The following is a 22,216-nucleotide window of genomic DNA, read 5'->3' on the forward strand; positions in this document are numbered from 1 at the left end:
AGCCACTCTGACTTAGCAACTGTAGTCTCTGATCTATCTAAGACCACTCTCAGTTTCATGACTGAAGCGAGGTCCTCCATTAGAAATTTGGAGGCACAAGTAGGTCAGCTGAGTAAAAGAGTTACTGAACTCCCTCCTAGTACTCTCCCAAGCAATACAGAAGAGAATCCAAAAAGAGAGTGTAAGGCCATCTACACGTCCAACATGGCCAAACCTATAGAGGAGGGAAAGGCAGTGATTTCCAGTGAAGAAGACCTCAATGGACGTCCACTGGCCTCCAAGGAGTTCCCTAATGAGGAACCCAAGGAATCTGAGGCTCATATAGAGACCATAGAGATTCCACTGAACTTACTGTTGGCATTCATGAGCTCTGATGAGTACTCTTCCTCTGAAGAGGATGAAGATATTGCTGAAGAGCAAGTTGCTCAATATCTGGGAGCAATCATAAAGCTAAATGCCAAGTTAATTGGTAATGAGACTTGGGAGAATGAACCCCCATTGCTCATCAATGAACTAAATGATCTGGTTCAACTGAAATCACCTCAGAAGAAATAGGATCCTGAAAAGTTCTTAATATCTTGTACCATAGGCACCATGATCTTTGAGAAGGCTCTGTGTGACCTGGGATCAGGGATGAACCTCATGCCCCTCTCTGTAATGGAGAAATCAGGAATCTTTGAGGTACAAGCTGCAATAATCTCACTAGAGATGGCAGACAATTCAATGAAACAGGCTTATGGACTTGCAGAGGATGTCTTGGTGAAGGTTGAAGGCCTGTACATCCCTGCTAATTTCATAATCCTAGATACTGGGAAGGAAGAGGATGAATCCATCATCCTAGGAAGACCCTTCCTAGCACCAGAAAGAGCTGTGATTGATGTGGACAAAGGAGAGTTAGTCCTTTAATTGAATGAGGACTATCTTGTGTTTAAGGCTCAAGGATCTTCTTCTGTAACCGTGGAGAGGAAGCATAAAAAGCTTCTCTCAACACAGAGTCAAATAGAGCTCCCACACTCAACTTCTAAGTTTAGTTTTGGGAGGCCATCATTGAGCTCTGAGTCTCTGTGAAGCTCTCTAAGAGCTCACTGTCAAGCTATTGACATTAAAGAAGCGCTTGATGGGAGGCAACCCAATTTTATTTAATTATATTTATTTATTTTCCATTGTTATTTTATGTTTTCTTTAGGTCGATGATCAAGTGAAGTCACAAAAATAGTGGAAACATAAAAAACAGAATGAAAAATAGCAATAAAAATAGCTCACTCTAGAGGACAGGCTTACTGGCATTTAAACGCCAGTAAGGATAGCAGAATGGGCGTTTAACGCCCAGCCTGGCAGCATTCTGGGTGTTAAATGCTAGAATGGGCAGCACTCTGGGTGTTTAACACCAGAAAAGGCTGTCTGGCATCTGGCTGGCGTTAAACGCCATAAATGGGCATCTGGCTGGCATTTAATGCCAGAAATGGGCATCTGACTGGCGTTTAACGCCAGAAATGGGCAGCAGAGTGGCGTTTAATGCCAGGAAAGGTAGCAGAGATGGAGTTAAACGCCAGAACTGGCACAGAATGGGCGTTTGAACGCCAGAATGGTGCAGGCACTCAAATTCCTTGACACCTCAGGATCTGTGGACCCTACAGGATCCCCACCTACCCCACCTCTTCTTCTCTCCTCTTCACACCTTTCCATAACACTCTTCCCCAAACACCATTGACTAATCCCATCATTACCTCTTCCCCAAATATCCTTCGCCTATCAAATCCTACCCTCTTCTCCATATTCTCATCACCACTCACATCCATCCATCATTAAACCCCACCTACCTCACCATTCAAATTCAAACCATTTCCCTTCCAAACCCACCCACACATGGCCGAATACCCTCTCTCCCTTACCCTATAAATACCCCTCCTTACCACCTTCATTTCCACACATCATACACACTCAACCTACCTTGTCCGAACCTACACCCCCTCCATCTCCTCCATTTCTTCTTCTTCTACTATTTTCTTTCTCCTTTTGCTCGAGGACGAGCAACCATTATAAGTTTGGTGTGGGAAAAGCTATAGCTTTTTATTTTCCATAACCACTAATGTCACCTAAGGCCAGAGAAACCTCTAGAAAGAGGAAAGGGAAGACAATCGCTTCCACCTCCGAGTCATGGGAGATGGAGAGATTCATCTCAAAGGTCCATCAAGACCACTTCTATGAAGTTGTGGCTAAGAAAAAGGTGATCCCCGAGGTCCCCTTCAAGCTCAAAAAGAGTGAATATTTGGAGATCCGACATGAGATTCGAAGAAAAGGTTGGGAAATTTTCACCAACCCCATTCAACAAGTTGGGATCTTAATGGTTCAAGAGTTCTATTCTAATGCATGGATCACTAAGAACCATGACCAAAGTGTGAACCCGAACCCAAAGAATTGGCTCACAATGGTTCGGGGGAAATACTTGGATTTAGTTCAGAAAAATGCGAGGATAGCATTTAACTTGCCTATGATGCAAGGAGATCCTCACCCTTTCACTAGAAGGGTCAACTTTGATCAAAGGTTGGACCAAGTCCTTAGGGACATTTGTGTGGAAGGCGCTCAATGGAAGAGAGATTCAAGAGGCAAGCTGGTTCAACTAAGAAGGCTTGACCTCAAACCCGTGGCTAGGGGATGGTTGGAGTTCATCCAATGCTCTATCATTCCTACTAGCAACCGGTCTGAAGTTACAATAGACCGGGCTATCATGATCCATAGCATCATGAATGGAGAGAAAGTAGAAGTTCATGAGATCATATCCCTATAACTCTACAAAGTGGCGGTAAGCCCTCTACTTTGGCAAGGTTGGCCTTCCCTCATCTCATTTGTCACCTATGCAATTCAGCTGGAATTGTCATAGAGGAAGATATCCTCATTAAAGAGGACAAGCCCATCACTAAGAAAAGGATGGAGCAAACAAGAGAGCCCACTCATGGACCTCAACAAGAGCATGAGGAAATTCCTCATCATGAAATCCCTGAGATGCCTTAAGGGATGCATTTTCCTCCACAAAACTATTGGGAGAAAATCAACACCTCCCTAGGAGAATTAAGTTCCAACATGAGACAACTAAGGATGGAGCACCAAGAGCATTCCATCCTCCTCCATGAAATTAGAGAAGACCAAAGAGCCATGAAGGAGGAGCAACAAAGGCAGGAAAGAGACATAGAGGAGCTCAAGCACTCCATAAGATCTTCAAGAGGAAGAACTAGCCGCCATCACTAAGGTGGACCCGTTCTTTAATTTCCTTGTTTTTATTTTTCTATTTTTTGAATTACATGCTTTATGTTTTGTCTATGTTTGTGTCTTTATTACATGATCATTAGTGTCTAGTGTCTATCTCTTAAAGCTATGAATGTTTTATGAATCCATCACCTTTCTTAAATGAAAAAAAAGTTTTTAATTGCAAAAGAACTAGAAATGCATGAATTTTGATTTCTATCTTGAAATTAGTTTAATTATTTTTATGTGGTGGCAATACTTTTTGTTTTCTGAATGAATGCTTGAACAGTGCATATTTTTGAATTTGTTGTTTATGAATGTTAAAATTGTTGGCTCTTGAAAGAATAATGAAAAAGGAGAAATGTTATTGATAATCTGAAAAATCATAAAATTGATTCTTGAAGCAAGAAAAAGCAGTGAATAGACAAAGCTTGCGAAAAAAAGAAAAAAATGCGAAAAAAAAGAAAGAAAAAGAAAAAGTAAGCAGAAAAAGCCAATAGCCCTTTAAACCAAAAGGCAAGGGTAAAAAGGATCCAAGGCTTTGAGCTTTAATGGATAGGAGGGCCCACAGGAATAAAATCCTGGCCTAAGCGGCTAAACCAAGCTGTCCCTAACCATGTGCTTGTGGCGTGAAGGTGTCAAGTGAGAAGCTTGAGACTGAGCGGTTAAAGTCGTGGTCCAAAGCAAAAAGAGTGTGCTTAAGAGCTCTGGACACCTCTAATCGGGGACTTGGTGCACGAAATCGTGATTGTTCATTCCTTGGTAACAGCACTAAAAACTTAATACGCACGTTCTGAATTTTAGTTCTCTTCACAATTTCGATACAACTAACCAGCAAGTGCACTGGGTCGTCCAAGTAATAAACCTTACGTGAGTAAGGGTCGATCCCACGGAGATTGTCGGCTTGAAGCAAGCTATGGTCACCTTGTAAATCTCAGTCAGGCGGATTCAAAAGGTTATAGAGTTTTAATAATTAAAAGATAAATAAAACATAAACTAGGATAGAGATACTTATGTAATTCATTGGTGAGAATTTCAGATAAGCATATAGAGATGCTTTCGTTCCTCTGAACCTCTGCTTTCCTGCTGTCTTCATCCAATCATTCCTACTCCCTTCCACGGCAAGCTTTATGTAGGGCATCACCGTTGTCAATGGCTACATCCCATCCTCTCTGTGAAAATGGTCCAATGCGCTGTCACTACATGGCTAATCATCTGTCGGTTCTCGATCATACTGGAATAGGATTTACTATCCTTTTGCGTCTGTCACTACGCCCAGCACTCGCGAGTTTGAAGATCGTCACAGCCATCCCTTCCCAGATCCTACTCGGAATACCACAGACAAGGTTTAGACTTTCCAAACCTCAAGAATGGCCATCCATGGGTTCTAACTTATACCACGAAGACTCTAATATCTCGGACTCGGTCCCCTGTATTAGATATCTAGGAGATACTCATTCTAGCTTGTTTGTATGTAGAACGGAAGTATTTGTCAGGCACGCGTTCATAGGTGAGAATGATGATGAGTGTCACATAATCATCACATTTATCATGTTCTTGGGTGCGAATGGATATCTTAGAATAGGAATAAGCTTGAATTGAATAGAAAAACAATAGTACTTTGCATTAATTCATGAGGAACAGCAGAGCTCCACACCTTAATCTATGGTGTGTAGAAACTCTACCGTTGAAAATACATAAGTGATAAGGTCCAGGCATGGCCGAATGGCCAGCCCCCTAAACATGATCAAAGGATCAAAAGATAATCCAAAGATAAAACTAAGGATGTAAATACAATAGTAAAAAGTCCTATTTATGCTAAATTAGTTACTAGGGTTTACAGAAATGAGTAAATGTTGCAGAAATCCACTTCTGGGGCCCACTTGGTGTGTGCTTGGACTGAGCATTGAGCTTTCCACGTGTAGAGGCTTCTCTTGGAGTTGAACGCCAGTTTGTAACCTGTTTTTGGTGTTTAACTCCACTTTGCAACCTATTTCTAGCGTTTAACTCTAGAATGTAGCATGGAACTGGCGTTGAACGCCATTTTGCGTCATCTAAACTCGGGCAAAGTATGAACTATTATATATTGATAGAAAGCACTGGATGTCTACTTTCCAACGCAATTGAGAGTGCACCATTTGGAGTTCTGTAGCTCTATAAAATTCACTTTGAGTGCAGGGAGGTCAGAATCCAACAACATCTGCAGTCCTTCTTCAACCTCTGAATCTGATTTTTGCTCAGGTCCCTCAATTTCAGCCAGAAAATACCTGAAATCACAGAAAAACACACAAACTCATAGTAAAGTCTAGAAATGTGAATTTTAATTAAAAACTAATAAAAATATACTAAAACTAACTAAATCATACTAAAATTTATGTAAAAATAATGCCAAAAAGCGTATAAATTATCCACTCATCACAACACCAAGCTTAAATTGTTGCTTGTCCCCAAGCAACTGAAAATCAAATAGGATAAAAAGAAGAGAATATACTATAAATTTCAAAATATCAATGAAACTTAGCTCCAATCAGATGAGCGGGACTTGTAGCTTTTTGCCTCTTGAATAGGTTTAGCATCTCACTTTATCCATTGAGGTTCAGAATGATTGGCATCTATAGGAACTTAGAATTCAGATAGTGTTATTGATTCTCCTAGTTCAGTATGTTGATTCTTGAACACAGCTACTTTATGAGTCTTGGCCATGGCCCTAAGCACTTTGTTTACCAGTATTACCACCGGATACATAAATGCCACAGACACATAACTGGGTGAACCTTTTCAGATTGTGACTCAGCTTTGCTAAAGTCCCCAATTAGAGGTGTCCAAGGTTCTTAAGCACACTCTGTTTTTGCTTTGGACCTTGACTTTAACCGCTCAGTCTCAATTTTTCACTTGACACCTTCACGCCATAAACACATGGTTAGGGACAGCTTGGTTCAGCCGCTTAGGCCAGGATTTTATTCCTTTAGGCCCTCCTATCCACTGATGCTCAAAGTCTTGGATCCTTTTTATTACCCTTGCCTTTTGGTTTTAAGGGCTATTGGCTTTTTCCTTTTGCCTTTTGGTTTAAGGAGCTTTTGGCTTTTTCTGCTTTCTTTTTCTTTTTCTTTTCTTTTTTTTTGCCATTTTTCTTTTCTCTTTTTTTTTTCTGCAAGCTTTTGTATTCACTGCTTTTTCTTGCTTTAAGAATCATTTTTATGATTTTTCAGATTATCAAATAACATTTCTCTTTTTACATCATTCTTTCAAGAGCCAATATATTTAACATTCATAAACAACAACTTCAAAAGACATATGCACTGTTCAAGCATTCATTCAGAAAACAAAAAGTGTTGCCACCACATCAAAATAATTAAACTAGTTTCAAGGATGAATTCAAAACCATGTACTTCTTGTTCTTTTGTAATTAAAACATTTTTCATTCAAGAGAGGTGATGGATTCATATTCATAACTTTAAGGCATAGACACTTAAATACTAATGATCATGTAATAAGACACAAATATAAATAAACATAAAGCTCAAAAATAAAAAAACAGGAAAATAAATAAACAAGGAGATTAAGGAATGAGTCCACCTTAGTGATGGTGGCGTCTTCCTCTTCTTGAAGAACCAATTGTGCTCTTGAGCTCCTCTATGTCTCTTCCTTGTCTTTCTTGCTCCTCCCTCATAGCTCTTTGATCTTCTCTAATTTCATGGAGGATGATGGAGTGCTCTTGGTGCTCCACCCTTAGTTGTCCCATGTTGGAACTTAATTCTCCTAGGGAAGTGTTGATTTACTCCCAATAATTCTGTGGAGGAAAGTGCATCCCCTGAGGCATCTCAGGGATTTCATGGTGAGGAATTTCCTCATGCTCATGTTGAGGTCCATGATCTCTTATTTGCTCCATCTTTTTCTTAGTGATGGGCTTGTCCTCTTCAATGAGGATGTCTCCCTCTATGTCAATTCCAGCCGAATTGCAGAGGTGGCAAATAAGGTGAGGAAAGGCTAACATTGCCCAAGTGGAGGACTTGTTAGCCACCTTGTAGAGTTCTTAAGGTATAATCTCATGAACTTCCACCTCCTCTCCAATCATGATACTATGGATCATGATTGCCCGGTCTATAGTAACTTCAGACCGGTTGATAGTAGGAATGATTGAGCGTTGGATGAACTCTAGCCATCCCCTAGCCACTGGTTTGAGGTCATGCCTTCTTAATTGAATCGGCTTACCTCTTGAGTCAATTTTCCATTGAGCTCTTTCCTCACATATGTCTATGAGGACTTGGTCCAACCTTTGATCAAAGTTGACCCTTCTTGTGTAGGGGCGTGCGTTCTCTTCCATCATTGGCAAGTTGAACGCCAGCCTTACATTTTTCGTACTGAAATCTAACTATTTTCCCCAAACCATGGTGAGCCAATGCTTTGGATTCGGGTTCACACTTTGATCATGGTTCCTAGTGATCTATGCGTTTGCATAGAACTCTTGAACCATTAGGATCCCGACTTGTTGAATGGGGTTGGTGAGAACTTCCCAACCTCTCCTATAGATCTCAAGTCGGATCTCCGGATACTCATTTTTTTTGAGCTTGAAAGGAACCTCAGGGATCACTTTCTTCTTGGCCACAACTTCATAGAAGTGGTCTTGATGGACCTTTGAGATGAATCTCTCCATCTCCCATGACTCAGAGGTGGAAGCAATTGCCTTCCCTTTCCTCTTTCTAGAGGTTTCTCTGGTCTTAGGTGCCATAAATGGTTATGGAAAAACAAAAAGCTATGCTTTTACCACACCAAACTTAAAATGTTTGCTCGTCCCCGAGCAAAAGAAGAAAGAAAGTAGTAGAAGAAGAAGAAAATAGAGGAGATGGGGGAAGAAGATGTATTCGGCCAAGGAGAAGAAGAGAGGGTTGTGTTGTGTGAAAATGAAGAAGGAGTGAGGGGTTTATATAGGAGTGAGGAGGTGTGTAGAGTTTGTCCATTAGGGTTAGGTTTGGAAGGGAAATTAGTTTGAATTTTGAAGGTAGGTAGGGTTTATGGGGAAGAGAGGGTGGATGTGAGTGGTAAAGAGGTGATGGGAAAGAGTTATTGAGGTAATTGGTGAGGGGTATTTGGGGAAGAGTGTTATGAAAAGTTGTGAAGAGGAGAGAAGAAAATGTTGGGGTCCTGTGGGGTCCACAGATCCTGAGGGGATCCTGTGGGTCCACAGATCAAGTGGGATCAAGGACTTAACATCCCTGCTCAAATTAGGCGTGTAAAAAACCCTTGCTGTGCAATCCTGCCATTTAACGCCAGACTGCTGCCTATTTCTGGTGTTAAACGTCCAAATATAGCTTGTTTCTGGTGTTTAATGCCATGTAGATGCTTGTTTCTGGCGTTAAACGCCAGCTTGGTGCCTATTTCTGGCGTTTAACGCCAGACAGATGCTTGTTTCTGGCGTTTAAACGCTAGACTGTTCTCCTCCAGGGTGTGCTATTTTTAATGCTGTTTTTCATTTTGTTTTTGATTTTTCAGTAGTTTTTGTGACTCCACATGATCATCAACCTAATAAAACATGAAATAACAAAGAGAAAATAAAATAGATATGATTAAATAACGTTGGGTTGCCTCTCAACAAGCGCTTCTTTAATGTCAATAGCTTGATAGTGAGCTCCCATGGAGCCTCACAGATAATCAGAGCAAGGTTGGAACCTCCCAACACCAAACTTAGAGTTTGAATGTGGGGGCTTTGATTGACTCTGCAGTGAGAGAAGCTTTTCATGCTTCCTCTCCATGGTTACAGAAGGAGATCCTTGAGTTTTAAACACAAGGTTATCCTCATTCAATTGAAGGACTAACTCTCCTCTGTCCACATCAATCACAGCTCTTGCTGTGGCTAGGAAGGGTCTTCCAAGGATGATGGATTCATTCTCATCCTTCCCAGTGTCTAGGATTATGAAATCAGCAGGGATGTAAAGGCCTTCAACCTTTACTAACACGCCCTCTACTTGTCCATAAGCCTGTTTTCTTGAGTTGTCTGCCATCTCTAATGAGATTCTGGCAGCTTGCACCTCAAAGATCCCAAGTTTCTCCATTACAGAGAGTGGCATTAAGTTTATTCTTGACCCCAGGTCACACAGAGCCTTCTCAAAGGTCATGGTGCCTATGGTATAGGGTATTAAGAATTTGCCAGGATCCTGTTTCTTTTGAGGTAATTTCTGCCTATCCAATGCATTTAGTTCATTGGTGAGCAAGGGAGGTTCATTTTCCCAAGTCTCATTACCAAATAATTTGGCATTCAGCTTCATGATTGCACCAAGGTACTTAGCAACTTGCTCTTCAGTAATGTATTCATCCTCTTCAGAGGAAGAATACTCATCAGAGCTCATGAAGGGCAGAAGGAGGTTCAATGGAATCTCTATGGTCTCTAATTGAGCCTCAAATTCCTTTGGTTCCTCAAAGGGGAACTCCTTGTTGGTCACTGGACGTCCCAGGAGGTCTTTCTCACTAGGATTCACGTCCTTCTCTTCCCTTGTAGGTTCGGCCATGGTGGTCAAATCAATGGCCTTGCACTCTCTCTTTGGATTCTCTTCTGTATTACTTGGGAGAGTACTAGGAGGAGTTTCGTTGAATCTTTTACTCAGTTGGCCCACTTGTGCCTCCAAATTTCTAATGCAGGACCTTGTTTCATTCATGAAACTTAAAGTGGCCTTAGATAAATCAGAGACTATATTTTCTAAGCTAGATGGATTCTGCTCAGAATTCTCTGTCTATTGCTGAGTGGATGATGGAAAAGGCTTGCTATTGCTGAACCTGTTTCTTCTACCATTATTAAAGCCTTGTTGAGGCTTTTGTTGATCCTTCCATGAGATATTTGGATGATTCCTCCATGAGGGATTATAGGTGTTTCCATAGGGTTCACCCATGTAATTCACCTCTGCTATTGCAGGGTTCTCAGGATCATAAGCTTCTTCTTCAGAAGATGCCTCTTTAGTACTGTTAGATGATTTCTTCAATCCATTCAGACTTTGAGAGATCATATTGACTTGCTGAGTCAATATTTTATTCTGAGCCAATATGGCATTCAGAATATCAAATTCAAGAACTCCCTTCCTCATAGGCGTCCCATTATTCACAGGATTCCTTTCAGAAGTGTACATGAACTGGTTATTTGCAACCATGTCAATGAGTTCTTGAGCTTCTGTAGGCATTTTCTTTAGGTGAAATGATCCACCTGCAGAATGGTCCAGTGACATCTTTGATAGCTCAGACAGACCATCATAGAATATATCCAGGATGGTCCATTCTAAAAGCATGTCAGAAGGACACTATTTGGTCAGTTCCTTGTATCTCTCCCAAGCTTCATAGAGAGATTCACCTTCTTTCTGTTTGAAGGTTTAAACATCCACTCTAAGCTTACTAAGCTTTTGAGGAGGAAAGAACTTGGCTAAGAAAGCCGTGACCAGCTTATCCCAAGAGTTCAGGTTATCCTTAGGTTGAGAGTCCAACCATATTCTAGCTCTGTCTCTTACAGCAAATGGGAAAAGTATAAGCTTGTAGACCTCGAGATCAACCTCATTGGTCTTAACAGTATCACAGATCTGCAAGAATTCAGTTAAGAACTGAAAAGGATCTTCAGATGGAAGTCCATGAAACTTGCAGTTCTGTTGTATCAGAGAAACTAATTGAGGTTTAAGCTCAAAGTTGTTTGCTCCAATGGCAGGAATTGAGATGCTTCTTCCATGTAAATTGGAATTTGGTGCAGTAATCACCAAGCATCTTCCTTGCATTGTTATTATTTTCAGCCATGTCTCCTTCTTTTTCGAAAATTTCTGTCAGATTTTCTCCAAAGAGTTGTGCTTTAGCTTCCCTTAGCTTCCTCTTCAGAGTCCTTTCAGGTTCTGGATCAGCCTCAACAAGAATGTTCTTATCCTTGTTCCTGCTCATATGAAAAAGAAGAAAACAGAAAAGAAAATATGGAATCCTCTATGTCACAGTATAGAGATTCCTTATGCAAGTATAAGAAGAGAAGAATGTAAGAAGGAGAAGAGGTAAAATTCGAACACGGAGATGAAGATGGGGTTCGAATTTTGGGTGAAAGAGAAGTGTTAGTAGATGAATAAATAAATAGAAGGAGATGAGAGAGAGGGAATTTCGAAAATTAGTTAAATTAAAAAAATAAAATTTAAAGTTAAATTTCGAAAATTAAAATTGAATTCAAATTAAATTAAAAATTAAAACAATTAGTTAAAAAAAAGGGAATTTTGAAAAAGAGGGAAGGGATTTTCGAAAATTAGAGAGAGAATTAGTTAGGCAGTTTTGAAAAAGATAAGAATCAATCAAAAAGTTAAGTGGTTAATTGAAAAAGATTTGAAAATCAAATTTGAAAAGATAAGAAGTTAGAAAAGATTTTGAAATTGATTTTGAAAAAGATGTGATTGAAATTTATTTTGAAAAATATTTGAAAAAGAAATTTAAAAAGATTTGATTTTTACTTGACTAACAAGAAACTAAAAGATATGATTTTAAAATTTAAAGATTGAACCTTTCTTAATAGGCAAGTAACAACTTAATATTTTTGAATCAATCACATTAATTGTTAGTATTAAATTCAAAAATATGAAATAGAAATAAGAAAAAGATTTTTGAAAATCAATTTGAAATTTTCGAAAATTATGAAAGAAAAATGAAAAAGATTTGATTTTTTTTTGAAAAAGATTTGAAAAAGATAGAGTTTTTAAAATGAAAATTTGATTTGACTCATAAGAAACAACTAATTTTGAAAATTTTTTGAAAAAGTCAACCCAAATTTTCAAAATTTTATGATAGAATAAGGGAAAGATATTTTTTTGATTTTTTTAATTTTTCATGATGAAAGAGAAAAACATAAAAAAGACTCAATGCATGAAAATTTAGGATCAAAACATGTGATGCATGCAAGAACACTATGAATGTCTAGATGAACACCAAGAACACTTTGAATGTCAAGATGAACACCAAGAACTTATTTTTGAAAAGTTTTCAAGAAAAGAAAACATGCAAGACACCAAACTTAAAAATTTTTATTCTTTAGGCATTAATGTTTCAAGAATGCATATGAAAAACAAGAAAAGACACAAAACAAGAAAATATGAAGATCAAACAAGAAGACTGGCCAAGAACAACTCGAAGATCATGAAGAATGCAATGCATGAAATTTTAGAAAATAATTTTTTTAGAAAATTAAAAAGATACAATTGACACCAAACTTAAAACTTGACTATAGACTCAAACAAGAAACATCAAATTATTTTTGATTTTATGATTTTGTTAATTTTTTTTGTTTTTTCGAAAATTATTTTGGGAAAAAAGAAAAAAGAAGAAATATTTTTTTTTGTATTTTTCGAAAATAAGAAATAAAAATCTTAAAATTAAAATAAAATTACCTAATCTGAGCAACAAGATGAACCGTCAGTTGTCCAAACTCGAACAATCTCCGGCAACGGCGCCAAAAACTTAGTGCACGAAATCGTGATTGTTCATTCCTTGGTAACGGCAATGAAAACATAATATGCACGTTCATAATTTTAGTTCTCTTCAAAATTTTGATACAATTAACCAGCAAGTGCACTGGGTCATCCAAGTAAAAATTTATACCCTTTTTGGCATTGTTTTTACATAGTTTTTAGTATGATTTAGCTACTTTTTACTATATTTTTATTAGTTTTTATTCAAAAATTACATTTTTGGACTTTACTATGAGTTTTTGTGTTATTCTATGATTTCAGGTATTTTATGGCTGAAACTGAGGGACCTGAGCAAAAATCTGATTCAGAGGCTGAAAAAGGACTGCAGATGCTGTTGGATTCTGACCTCCTTGCACTCAAAGTAGGTTTTTTGGAGGTACAGAAGCCCAATTGGTGAGCTCTTAATTGCGTTGGAAAGTAGATATCATGGGCTTTCCATCAATATATAATAGTCTATACTTTTCCCGAGATTTGATGGCTCAAACTGGCATTCAAATTCAGCCTAAAACATCTTGGCGTAAAACGCCCAAACTGGCACCAGAATTGGAGTTAAACACCTAAACTGGCACCAAAGCTGGCGTTTAACTCCAGGAAAAGCCTAAGCATGAAAAAGCTTCAATGCTCAGCCCAAGCACACACTAAGTGGGCCCTGGAAGTGGATTTCTGTACTTAGTTACTCATATTCTGTAAACCTAGATTACTAATTTAGTATAAAAACTACTTTTAGTAATTTATTTAAGAAGGCTTTTATCAAGTATGTGAATCATATGCTATTGTACACGTGTGGAGGCTGGCATCACAGCCATGCCTAGACCTTTCACTTATATATTTTCTACGGTGGAGTTTCTACACCCCATAGATTAAGGTGTGGAGCTCTGTTGTTCTTCATGAATTAATGCAATTACTACTATTTTTTCTTTTCAATTCACGCCTACTTCTTCTCCAAGATATCGTCTCGTACTTAATTTAGTTAAGTCAGAATGAAGGGGTGACCCGTGACAATCACCCAATCTTCGTTACTCGCTTAGCCAAGATCGCGTGCCTGACAACCACAAAGCGATCTACATGATGTTCAACGTAGTCATTGGATGACAGCTAGAGTATACTCTCTTGGATATCTAATACACGCACCGAGTCTGTGAGATTAGTATCTTCGTGGTATAGGCTAGAACCATTAGCAGCATTCCTGTGATTTGGAAAGTCTAAACCTTGTCTGTGGTATTCCGAGTAGGATCTGGGAAGGGATGACTGTGACGAGCTTCAATCTTGCGAATGTTGGGCGCAGTGACAGTGTGCAAAAGGACAATGGTCCTATTCTGACGCTAGCGGGAACCGACAGATGATTAGCCGTGCGGTGACAGCGCATATGGATTTGTTTTCATCTGAGAGGATCATACATCTTGCCATGGAAGGAGGTAACGCATGGTTAGAAGAAGGCAGTAGGAAAGCAGAAGTTCAGAAGCAACAAAGCATCTCTAGACGCTTATTTGAAATTCCCACCAATGAATTACATAAGTATCTCTATTTTATTTTCTATTTTATTTTCTATTTTATTTATATTTTAATTATCAAAACCTCATAACCAATTGAATCCGCCTGACTGGGATTTACAAGGATGACCATAGCTTGCTTCAAGCCGACAATCTCCGTGGGATCGACCCTTACTCACGTAAGGTTTATTACTTGGATGACCCAGTGCACTTGCTGGTTAGTTACACGAGACTATGTAAGAATCCTTGAGATCAGGTTTTCCCACACCAAGTTTTTGGTGCTATAGCAAGCGAAGAAACAATCACGATTTTGCGTACCTGGTTCCCATTCCCTACAACATAATTTGAGCCAAACTCATAGCCAAAGGGGTGAGAATTCATAAGAGCAAATGAAAATAAAAATAAAACTAGTAAGAACTAATAAAAACTAACTCCTAAAACAAGCAAAAACTAGCAAAGAAGCATATTAACATATATACAATAGCCAATAACATAACACCATTGCAATTACCTGGCAACGGCGCCATTTTGATGAGCGAGATTGTTGTGATGGTATAGAATTTCACACAAATGAATGAATTCTCGTTGCAAGTATAGTTCTACACCAACAAACAATCCTCCCAATCAAAAATTTGGTTATCACAAAAAACAAAACCTAAATAAGAATTAACCGAAGTATTTAGACTCCGGGTCATTCCACAAGGAATCGCAATGAAGTGGTCAATTATTCGCTATGAAGAACAAAGGGGTTTGGTTGATGAAAGGGGCAATAAAATAAATGACAAGAAAAGTAAAGAGAGCAATTAAAGAAAGCAATTAATAAAGAGACACATTCTTGGCAAGGTTTGAGATCATAGGCTTTCTATCCTAGTCATTAATCATAACAATACTTAACAAGAATTTATCTTATTTCGTCATCCCCAATGTTGGAAGAAGGTATAAGTTATCTTCCATTAGAGAAAGTCAAACAAGACTAGTTAATCTCAAATCAAAAGTCCTAATCAACTCACTAATTATATTAGCAAGAGATTAGAGTCATTGAAAATAAAAGCCAAGAATGCTCAAAATCTACTCTAAAGCCCAACCAAGCATTTTGTCAAACACTTGGTGGGTGTATAAAGAAAGCATAGTAAAAGTGCAAGAATAATAAATCTACCAACTACCAATTGCAAGAAAAGTAAATCAACAACTCAAATCATCAATAAGAGAACATTGAACATCAAATTTCATTAAATTTGAACCAAATCCAACAAGAGCATCTATGAACATAAAAGAGAGCATAAAAAGAAAATTAACACTACAAACCATGCAAATCAAAGAATAGAAACAAGAAATTATGAAGGAAACAAGATGAGAACATGAAAATTGACCTAGATCTAAGATGGAAATATCCTAAGAACCCTAATTCTAGAGAGAAGAGGGAGCTTCTCTCTTTAGAAACTAACCTACATGATGCCAAAACTACAAACAATTGCTCCCCCCTTGCCCAAGCTTGAATTCTGTATGAACTAGCATCGGAAATGAGTTGGGTTGGGCCCAAAGTGCTTCATAAATTGCCCCCAGCGATTTCATATTTAGTGGGCCATGTGCAGCATCGGCACGCACACGTACAGTGCACGTGCACATCCCTAGACGTCAAGAAAATATGGCAAATTTTATATCATTTTAAAGCCCCGGATGTTAGCTTTCCAAAGCAACTGCAAACACCTTATTTAGACCTCTGTAGCTCAAGTTATGATCGATTGAGTGCGAAGAGGTCAGGCTTGACAACATTTCGGTTCCTTCATTTCTTCATGTGTTCTCCCACTTTGCATGCTTTTCTCCTCACTTCTTCCATCCAATACTTGCCTTATGAATCTGAAATCACTTAACAAACACATCAAGGCATCGAATGGAATTAAAGTGAATTGAATTTAGCTATTTTAAAGCCTAAAAAGCATGTTTTCACATTTAAGCACAAATCAAGGGAGAATTGCAAAACCATGCTATTTCATTGAATAAATGTGAGAAAAGGTGATAAAATCCCCCAAATTAAGCACAAGATAAACCACAAAATTGGAGTTTATCAACAACTTCCTGATGGGCACGGAAATTGGCGAGTTAAGAATGATTAAAAATATGCGTTGCAAGTATAGTTCTCAACCAACCAGAAATCCGCTTATCAATTTAGAAGGGTGTCACAGAAATTAAAATCAAAATACTGGGAGTATGAATCCCAGGTCGTCTCCCAACGAGTTGCAGAAAAGTGTGCTATTTTATTAATCAGATGTTTTCAATATGGTTTGAGTTGAATGGCAGAAAATTAAATTTGAGAATTTATATAAATTTAAATAAAAGCCTTGACTGGGAGTTGATTAGCTGGAAGCCCTATTCGTGTTGGAGTTCTCTCAAGATTAATTGACAATTGAGAGTTATTTTGTTTAGTTGTCCCTTACTAAGTAAGGGTAAGTCAAACGAGTTGGAATGCTGTTCTATCCACAAGTTGCAATCCACTATTAGGAGGATTGGTGTTAGTGAATAGAGAGCAATCCAACAATAAACCCAATTACAATCTCTCTCTTGAGCATCCTAACTCAAGGGTTCCTTTCAATCAACTCCCCATCAAGTTAGGGAACTACTCGCTCATTGTAAATGTAAAATTCATAACATAAGAAAGGGAATTAAAGAAAGACATGATAAATAATGATCAAAAGATTAATTAAAAATAAAAGTAATTCTTATATTAATAAATGCTAAAATAATCCAATAGTAAAATTAAGTAAATTAAGGAACATGGAAGAGTAAGAGACAAGTGAAGAAAACGAACTAGAATGTCGAAGTCTTGATGAGGCAATAACTCTTCTTAATATCCCAATGCAAAAACAATGAACATAACAAATCCTAAAAACTATGAATGTGTAGAGAGAAAACCTAGAGGAGAGGAAAACTAGATCTAAAAACTAAAACTATGCGGAATGAATGTTGTTGTCAATTTCTGTATGTTCTCTGGCTCTAGTCTGCTTTTCTGGGCCGAAAACTGGGTCAAAATAGGGCGGCCCGAAATCGCCCCCAGCGATTCTACAGATTATGCAAATCGTGTATATCACGCGGTCGCGTCATCCATGCGGCCGCATCATTCGGCTTCTGCTTTGCCACGCGGTCGCGTCGTCCATGCGGCTGCGTCACTCGTTCTATTCCATGCTACGCGATCACGTCATCCATGCGGCCGCGTCACTTCTCGCTGGTCATCTCCTCAATTTCTTGTGTTCCTTCTATTTTTGCAAGCTTTCTCTCCAATCTCCAACTCATTCATGCCCTATAAATCCTGAAACACTTAACACATAGATCACGGCATCGAATGGAATAAAGGAGGAATAAAATATATAATTAAAAGTCTCTAGGAAGCAGGTTTTCAATCATGCAATAACTTTAGGAAGGAATTAAAAATGCATGCTTATTTAATGAATAAGTGGGTAGAGATCATGATAAAACCACACAATTAAACACAATATAAACCATAAAATAGTAGTTTATCAACCTCCCCACACTTAAACATTAGCATGTCCTCGTGCTTAGTTGAAGGAGATAAAATGAATGAGTAAGAACATGTAAAACCTATGAAATGCAATGCAACCTATATATATGAATGCAACTATATGATTTTTGTCCACTTGATCAAAAGTAAGTAAGCTTCTTCAAAACAATTACAAATCAAATTCTACTAACTCAATTCTTATACAGTAAGAACAGATAAAAATGCAAGAAGATAGCTCATGAAAGCAGAGAACATTGAAATTCAAGCATGGAACCCTCACTGATGATGTATATACACTCTAGTCTCTCTAGTGTATAGGGTCATCACTCTATCCTTCTCTAATCATGCTTTCTAATTTTTGTTCTTCTCCTAACCAATCAACAACATTTAATATACCAATGCAAACATCATGAGGTCTTTTCAAGGTTGTAATGGGGCCAAGGTAAGGGTGAGGATATATATATGGCTAAGTAAGCTTATAAATTGAATCTTTAATTAACCCAAGCTTTAACATAACCTATATATATATTCCATATAATTTTAGAATTCATACCTAGCTACCCGGAAATCCCTTTCACATCCATACTTATGTATCAACCTTTTATTTTGATTTTATCATACATGCATTGATCATTGAATGCTTGACTTAGCATTGGGGTAATTTTGTCCCCTTATTTATTTATTGAGTATTTTTGGATTTTTTTTTATAAACATAGAAACATAAAAATAACACAGCTTATCAATGCACATAGATTTTTAATTCTTATAGTTTCACATGAGTAGGTATCCAAATTTTCATAATATTATCATGACTCATTCCCTTATTATCCTTTGTTCCCACATTTTCCGATACTTGATTGACTCACACAATTCTATCTTAAGCTAACCAAAGATTCCATTTGGGATATATAATTATTTTTCCGCTTAAGACTAGTGATGTGGTAAAATATAGAACAAATGGGATTTAAAGGCTCAAAGTGGCTAACAAAGGTAATTGAAAGGGTAGGCTTTATTTGGATAAGTGAGCTAAACAAATAATGGCCTCAATCATATGCAAACATATAAATATAATAAACATTGGACATATAAGATGAAACAAAATATAGATTACAGTCATAGAGAAGTAAACACATAAGAATAAAATAATTATGGTTAAATAATATAACCATTCATAAAGGGCTGAAATCTCACAGGTTGTGTGTTCTTTAGCTCAAAAATCATGTTCCAAATATAACTCCAAGCAAATTTAACATAAAATAATTAATTAAAAACACTTGAAATTTTGTTCCAAAGATAGAGTCTTAGAAGAAACTCATTGTCTTTTCAATCAAGCAGAACATGCATGCAACTAATCTATTACTATGCAATTTATCCTATTCTATAAAAGAAAAATCTAACTAAATATCCTAATTTATTGGTGCTAGGGAAGAGAAATTACCTCCGGAAGTCAGGTACTGACCGACCTCCCCACACTTAAGGCTTTGCACCATCCTCGGTGCCATCTGTCAAGAACAAAGGTGGGCTGGTAGTAGTATTTCCACAGTCGGGACCATCATGGCTCCCTGTGCTGGTAAAGGAAGTGAAGTCCGGGGTGTCTGAGTCCTTAAATTTTCCCATGATCAGCTTCTTGAGGTATGTGAATCGGCGCTTGTTACGACGCTCTCTCATCTTAGCTTTGTGTTCTTGCCGATCCAACTTTTCAAGTATCTGATGGAGCAGCTGATCAGTGGTGGGTGCTTGTGGTGTTGAAGAAGAAATATCTTCAACTGGTTCAGTAGGATGGTTGATAGTGGCTGTTGGAAGTCTAAGGTACTTCCCGTTAGGGACATACTGATCATCCCGGGGAAGCATGGCTTTGGTGTCCCCAGCTCTGTAGGAGACTCTGGCTGCTGAGACAATATCTGAGACCAAGGCAGGGAAAGGTAAGTTGCCCGCAATTTGTACATGTCCCATGGCATTCCGGATATGTCTTGGTAGATTCAGAGGTTGGTCTGTAAGGATGCATCATAGTATAACGGCCATGTCCGTAGTGAAGGAGGACTCGTGAGTGCTCGGAAAGACGTAATGGGACATGTTCTGTGCCCATACGCGAGCCTCCAAGGTAAGTGCTGAAGCCGATATTCCCTTAGAGCGGGTACGATGGTATCTGTAGATCCATCGACTGCCAGGTAGTGCGATAACTCTGAGAACAGCGTCCCAGTCAAATTGGTACATCTGGCGCTTGAGTGCGGCTTCTTGAAAGACATCCAATTCTTCTGGAACAGGGGGAAGACTTAGAACTTTTTGAATGGCCTCTTCTGTAATGGGGACTTGCTTCTGACGGACGTAGACAGACTGCAGGGTTGGTAGGTGGTAGTTGGAGTATAACTCGACTACGCATGAAAGATTGACCTGCCTTAGCTATCTTTGTAGGAACCCCCATTGTCTTCGGGCAATCTGTGGCTCAACAAATGTAGTAATGTGGTTTCGGGCAATCAGTTTATCAGTAACTTCAGCTGGAAAGAACTTTTCCAAGAATTCTCTTCTCAGTGTATCCCAGTTGGATACAATTGCTACTGGTTGAGTGTAGTACCACTCTCTTGCCTTTCCCTCAAGAGAAAATGGGAAAGCTTTCAGCAAAATTGAAGTTTCATCTGCACCATCACGCTTGACAGTAGAACAGGCTGCCTGAAAATCTCTCAGGTGCTTGATAGGCTCTTGAGCAGGTAAGCCATGAAACTTGGGCATCAAATTGAGTAGTGCGGTCCTTATTTCAAAGTCTGTAGCCACCGCTAGGTGATGCGCTTGAAATGGTTGCATTGTAAAATCAGGGGCTTCAACCTCCTAGATAGTACCTCTCCTAGCTGCTGCCATGTTACCTGTACATAAAACAACCAAATCAGTAGAACGGGGGCTGGTTTCTTTCTCAAACGACGTTTCAGATCCGCCCTCAGAGAGGACTAACCGACGCTGAGCTTGCCTTAGTCGTGAAATAGTTCTTTCAATCTCAAGATCGAATATTAGCAAGCTTGGATCAGGAAGCGAACGTGTCATCTAAGGAAAGAAACAAGCAGCTCAAAGTAGCAAAATAAAATAAAATACAAATAAATAAATTCCAATTAATAACTTTAGCACTCTATTGTACCACCCCAGCAACGGTGCCAAAAATTGATGGGCGCAGAAATTGGCGAGTTAAGAATGATTATAAATATGCGTTGCAAGTATAGTTCTCAACCAACCAGAAATCCACTTATCAATTTAGAAGGGTGTCACAGAAATTAAAATCAAAATACTGGGAGTATGAATCCCAGGTCGTCTCCCAACGAGTTACAGAAAAGTGTGCTATTTTATTAATCAGATGTTTTCAAAAAGGTTTAAGTTGAATGGCAGAAAATTAAATTAGAAAATTTATATAAATTTAAATAAAAGCCTTGACTGGGAGTTGATTAGCTGGAAGCCCTATTCGTGTTGGAGTACTCTCAAGATTAATTGACAATTGAGGGTTATTGTGTTTAGTTGTCCCTTACTAAGTAAGGGTAAGTCAAACGAGTTGGAATGCTGTTCTATCCACAAGTTCCAATCCACTCTTGGGAGGATTGGTGTTAGTGAATAGAGAGCAATCCAACAATAAACCCAATTACAATCTCTCTCTTGAGCATCCTAACTCAAGGGTTCCTTTCAATCAACTCCCCATTAAGATAGGGAACTACTCGCTCATTGTAAATGTAAAATTCATAACATAAGAAAGGGAATTAAAGAAAGACATGATAAATAATGATCAAAAGATTAATTAAAAATAAAAGTAATTCTTATATTAATAAATGCTAAAATAATCCAATAGTAAAATTAAGTAAATTAAGGAACATGGAAGAGTAAGAGACAAGTGAAGAAAATGAACTAGAATGTTGAAGTCTTGATGAGGCAATAACTCTTCTCAATATCCCGATGCAAAAACAATGAACATAACAAATCCTAAAAACTATGAATGTGTAGAGAGAAAACCTAGAGGAGAGGAAAACTAGATCTAAAAACTAAAACTATGCGGAATGAATGTTGTTGTCGGTTTCTGCATGTTCTCTGGCTCTAGTATGCTTTTCTAGGCCAAAAACTGGGTCAAAATAGGGCCCGAAATCACCCCCAGTGATTCTGCAGATTATGCAGATCACGTATGTCACGCGGTCGCGTCATCCATGCGGCAGCGTCATTCGGCTTCTGCTTTGCCACGCGGTCGCGTCGTCCATGCGGCCGCGTCACTCGTGCTATTCCATGCTGCACGGTCGCGTCATCCATGCGGCCGCGTCACTTCTCGCTGGTCATCTCCTCAATTTCTTGTGTTCATTCTATTTTTGCAAGCTTCTTCTCCAATATCCAACTCATTCATGCCCTATAAAGCCTGAAACACTTAACACACAGATCACGGCATCGAATGGAATAAAGGAGGAATAAAATATATAATTAAAAGTCTCTAGGAAGCAGGTTTTCAATCATGCAATAAGTTTAGGAAGGAATTAAAAATGCATGCTTATTTA

The 22,216-nt window shown here is 38.4% G+C and overlaps 1 non-coding gene across 1 annotated transcript; it reads left to right on the plus strand.

The window, feature by feature from the left end:
• The first annotated feature begins 10,508 nt into the window (after positions 1 to 10,508).
• LOC148580862 (small nucleolar RNA R71) lies at positions 10,509 to 10,616 on the plus strand. Its single transcript, XR_015896089.1, has one exon. It is a non-coding gene; the product is annotated as a small nucleolar RNA R71 (small nucleolar RNA).
• The last annotated feature ends 11,600 nt before the right edge of the window (positions 10,617 to 22,216 follow it).

Source organism: Arachis ipaensis, chromosome B10 (genome assembly GCF_059453495.1).
Source record: "Arachis ipaensis isolate K30076 ecotype BB chromosome B10, ASM5945349v1, whole genome shotgun sequence".
Classification (NCBI taxonomy): Eukaryota; Viridiplantae; Streptophyta; class Magnoliopsida; order Fabales; family Fabaceae; genus Arachis; species Arachis ipaensis.